Below are 5284 nucleotides of genomic sequence, written 5' to 3' on the forward strand. Positions count from 1 at the left end.
ATAAACCTCTATGATCATTTATAAATATTTATTAATTGTTTACACTAAGTAAACACCTCACCAATTCAATATTTGATCAAGAGACAAAGCCTATCAATCATCTACATTTTCAATCATGCAACACTAATTATAACTCTTTAATCATATATCTAGACTCACCTTTAAATCCATGAGATTGGCTAAGGAAGACTATACTCGAGCTCAAGCTAATCACACTCGACTTCTGGAATATTCTCGATTTAAAAGCACCACAAGGATCCGGCTGATCCGAACACTATCCTTGACCATCTGTACCAATAACAGAACGGTTGGAAAAAAGGTTAATCAGTCCGGTTCAACCCAACAGTTCAAGATTCATGACAACTACAAAGGCAAGTTCAAGGCAGCTTCAGTTCGGTTCAAACATAAATCGTTTCAGTTAAGTTGTCTAGATGCTAGGGGACCATGAACTGAACTAATATAAATACACACAAGGTATTAAGAAATTTATCCAGAGAGGAAGAACAACAACTCATCCAGCTGGTTACAATCTAAACTGATCTAGATCAAAAGGCAAAACAGTTTACCGGTTCAAATCAAACACTGTCTGAACTCAACTGATACTCCAACTTAAGATGAAGCCACGCCAAACCTGATCAGTACCACATCAAGAAAAGGTCGGACTCAATCACAACAAAGCTGAATCGCAGTCAATCCAACAGAAATACTCACATAAAACTGATCCACACAACAACTTACATCATTACCGATTAAAATCAAAGGGTGAAAACATGGGTGATTTTCAACTTCAGGACACCAAATCTCCAACTCTTTACCACACAAATACTTACTGATTAAAGTCACAAGATGGTGAGAAAGGGTCGTCCAAGCTCACTTCTCTTCCCTGATTTTTTTCTAAATTTTTCAACCAATTTTTCTAACAGATTTTTCTCTCTTCTTTCTCTCTTTCTCTCTGAACTTTTCTCTGGTTTTCTATATGTTTTAGGACATCCTGAGGAGAGAATAGGGTATTTATATCATAAGGAGTTGCTTCAGATGAGGGTTTTCTCCCACAAAAGACAAAGATGAGGTTAGACAGCTGGTGACATGCTTCAGCACACCAAGCAGCACAAGCAGCTGAACATTTCCCTTCCATGAAGAAAGATACAAGCAGCTCAAGCAAACAGCTTTTGACCAGCATGTGACTTCTAATGAGCAAGCAGGTAAGCAAGTAGGTTCATCTCATGTGACCTAATTACTGAGGAAGCAAGTAGGCTAGAAGGTGAAAGGCATGTGATTGTTCAGAAATAATTTTAAGAGTTTTGTCGATATTTTTCGAACTGTTCTAAATATTTTTCATCATTCGAATCTCGTCCTGCTCTGAATAAACTCGCCCAGCCTGAATAAAAATCGACAATAATAATTAACACTCGACCAGAACAATCAAGAGATGGTTTTTCGACCAAAAGACAACCCTGTCGAGAGACTAATTCACCGTGTCGATTTTTATTTAAATTCCGATCGTTCAATCTTCAAACTGATCTTAAATCATTTTCTTGACCAAAATTCTATCTGCTCGTGAGGGTTATTACATTCTCCCCCCCCCCCCCCCCCCTTAAAAGAATTTGTCCCCGAATTTTGAAAACGTAGCTGTACACTCTTTACTGAACAGTCTCTAAAAGAGTTCTAGATATTAGCTCTGACCTTATCTTAATCTGCCCATATCAAAACAACTCATGGTCGATAACCAAATTCTTTACTCTGCACACTCTTGTGATATGCGGTCTGCATACTTTTACTAACAATCTTGTCTTTGTAGACTATCACATCTCAACATTTTCTATCTGGCTTTCTCCCATAACAGCAACATGAAATTTGGAACTTTAGGTGATATGCCATACGTGAAAGTAACATCTCCAGTCTGGTGAATGTTAACTTGTTTAACTGTGCAACAATCAAACAAGAACATGCACGATCAATCACACCAACATGATTCGGACCAGGGATGCTACTCTCAAATACGCACACTCACCCATTCCAAGAACGATTTCACGTACTGTATTCTTTACACTTCTGATCTATCTGAGACCCTCTTCGTATTCTTCTAACTACTACTAGAACTCGGCAAGAACCACTTGGTGAGATCCCTAGTCTATTGCAGCGAATCCAGGTTCAACAAGAATACTGAACATGTTACTTTTAGATGTCAACCATCCTTTCAATGCCTTAACCACATCTTCATCTTTCTTGATTATCAGTCTGTCTTCTACTCTGCACCTTTTCATCTTTTACTTTTTAAACAATCAAGTTACTAGAGTACACTTCTTCACCTTTTTCCCAAAAGGTTTTCAACTTGCCAGACTGATATGAGCGATGCTCAACCACTTGGTAGAGTACCATTGTAGGCCATTGGCGACTAGTCTTCTTCCAAAAAAATTCTTTCCTCAATATCCTAATTGAGCTCGGTAACTAGATAGCCAATCTCATTCTAGATAGAAACATAGCACTCTAACGGAAGTACTATGGAATGGGGAAAGTCATACCACAAATTTTAACTGGCAGCCAGTACTTCCAAGAATAAGAACGGGTACTTGAATTCAATAAAGTGAATCCTACTTACAACTATGACACTACTCAGGAACTACAACTACGTGTGGTTCTCGAATCAAACACAATATGGACGGAAAATTCCATCCATAGGCAAGGTCTCTTACGAAACCTTGATCACAATTCACTTTTTTTTTTTAATTTCAATCATTCATAAAATTTTTAAAATGCACACAACACACAATGGGATAAGAAGCAAACACGTGGTTGTACCTTTCAGGGGTTTTGACGGTCCAGGCAACTATAAAGTGTAGGCTCTACCCAAATAGCCTAACACTTGGATGTGGACTAACGGTAAGGAAAAGCGAACAAGTTCAACAAGTGTTATCCTAGATATAGGTAACATAGATCGGGTAACTTCATGAGGAAAGGTAACCTAAAATCCTAACTCTTCACAAGAACCACCAAAGCGCGAATGATGTAAACATTCCAGGATTTCCCACACTTTGACAATCACGACCATTCTGTCCTTGCTAGTCACAACCATAACGGCTCAAAGTCCTCAATCTTGATTTGATGAAATGTACAACCAAAATCAACCCCAACGACTAATTTAAGTCACTGCTTGATACTGACCTTTAATCTGCACCGGTTGGAAAATAAACAGTCTGCATGACTTGGTTAACTTCTTCAGCAATAATAGCTTCTTTAACATTCACGTCATACTCTAACATCTCCTCGGAGCTTTGAAACTCCATGGTCTTTTATATACTCCAAAATTCTTGGCTAAGTTCCCAAAGATTTTCCGTATGATCTTTGGCTTATTCTTCAAACCATAATCGATGAATCCAATTCACTCGACCACGTATCTCAATGCTGAAATTGTTGTATATGATTAACTCGACCTGAACCACCTTGTGTAGAAAATACTACTTCTTGAACTCTTGAAATCTGTCCAACTCGATCTCAACTCTCTGATGTAATTCTTGACTCTCGACCAACAACTCCTCGCATTCATCTTCAAATAGCTAGCTGCAAATCCTTCTTGTAATTTTCTGAACAACAGCCACGTCAATATTATGCTCTGAGTGTTGCACCCCAAATCTACCTCAAGCCAAAGTATACCTCAAACGGTTTAGTCCTTCTTAAGTATCTTGTGGCCCCAACTTCTTCTTCTTTGCATCGTATGCTTCATGATATTTTGTTATAAACAGAATGCTTTTGGGGCTTCCATTATCGTATAATACAATCAAACCATCTCTTTCTCTAATGCTAAGCTTGAAACAAATGCTGAAGAAATCATGTTTGTATGGCTCTGGTGCTTATACATCTTAGCATGAGTTGGTTACACTTGAGAAACTGGAATAATAAGTGCATCTATGTGATCAAGTGTTGTCGAATCGCTCTGAACCGGATCACAAACATCACCCACCTTGACTCGATAACACACGAGTCCAGAGATGTATTCAATGTATCAACTTTATCCCATATATCTCTCTAAGGAATTGGCATCCCCCACCAGAACTCAAAAGAACGGCAGGAAGGCATGAGGTTACTGATTCCTAACAGGACGGCAGTGAACCCCACCATGAGGGTAGCAAACTGGAGCCTGATGATTGTAACATCGGTAAGTACGGTCCACCCGTTCAAGCTTGTCTCGGTGCTTCTGCTATGAAAAATCACTGTTAGGTAACTACCCACGACTATCTATCCTAAAATGAAGGAACCAGCCAGCATATCCTAGTTATCCTTGCGACTCATTTTGACTCAAATAACATTTGAAACAAGTCCAATTCTGGCATTTTATAACCATGCTCTGATACCACCTTTGTGACACCCCTGATCGTAGATGACCGGAAATGACACGGTCGATGTTCCTCGATGGTCGATCTGAGGTTCTCAGAATACTTCCGATTACCTTAGACGAACAACCAAAGAACACCAACGCTCCTATCGGATATAACTCTAGGCTTTTCAACCCAACAAACAATATCTGATAGTTAGTTTGTTCGGACAAGGACTAATATCATATGAAACCTGTACTTCAAAAAACATTCTTTATATATCAATCAAAAGCATCATACAAAATTTGTTATAAATTAACCTCGAGGTTTTCGGTCAAAAAATCTTATAAATAAGAAATATCAAAACGCCTTTGCAAGGATAATAAAACTACCGCTGGTTAATGATGTTCCTTCCTGTCCTAGAGTAAGGACTCCCGCCCATTGGTTACCTGCTTCACAAATGAGTCATGAGTAACTAGTTTACTCAGTTAGCCTAGTCCCGTCACCCTAACTCATACTTATAATATATATATACTAAACCCGGAAAACCACATAGGCTTACAGAGCCTAGCGGGGAAATAAATATAACCATCAACTCTATTAGATATTCCAAGATCAAACATCAAACGCTGCATGCAGTTACACGGCCTCCAGGGTGCGACCCCATCATTGTGTCTTCGTAACCTTGTTCTGTATCGCAGGAACAATTCATGGTAATGCGGGAACTTTCGGGAGAGTGAGTATACAATAAGACATCACATGATTTATACTTATATATTTAATATTATACAATGTATTAGTACTTGAGAACAAGTACTAAGGTTTGGAATAAACCTCTATGAGCATTCATAAATATTTATTAATTGTTTACACTAAGTAAACACCACACCAATTCAATATTTGATCAAGAGACAAAGCCTATCAATCATCTACATTTTCAATCATGCAACACTAATTTATAAATCCTTAATCAT

At 38.4% G+C, this 5284-nt stretch overlaps 1 long non-coding RNA gene across 1 annotated transcript in view; it reads right to left on the reverse strand.

Annotated features, from left to right (window-relative positions):
- Positions 1 to 1030: 1030 nt before the first annotated feature.
- The window catches only part of LOC117129833, a 5055-nt gene continuing 801 nt past the window's right edge, over positions 1031 to 5284 (reverse strand). Inside the window, exons 1-2 of the long non-coding RNA XR_004453384.1 lie at positions 3163 to 5284; positions 1031 to 3050 (exon numbers count right to left, since the gene is read on the reverse strand). The exon at positions 3163 to 5284 is cut by the window's right edge and continues 801 nt beyond it. This is a non-coding gene — a long non-coding RNA (uncharacterized LOC117129833). The remainder of the gene's footprint in view (positions 3051 to 3162) is intronic.

Source organism: Brassica rapa, unplaced genomic scaffold (genome assembly GCF_000309985.2).
Source record: "Brassica rapa cultivar Chiifu-401-42 unplaced genomic scaffold, CAAS_Brap_v3.01 Scaffold0190, whole genome shotgun sequence".
NCBI lineage: Eukaryota > Viridiplantae > Streptophyta > Magnoliopsida > Brassicales > Brassicaceae > Brassica > Brassica rapa.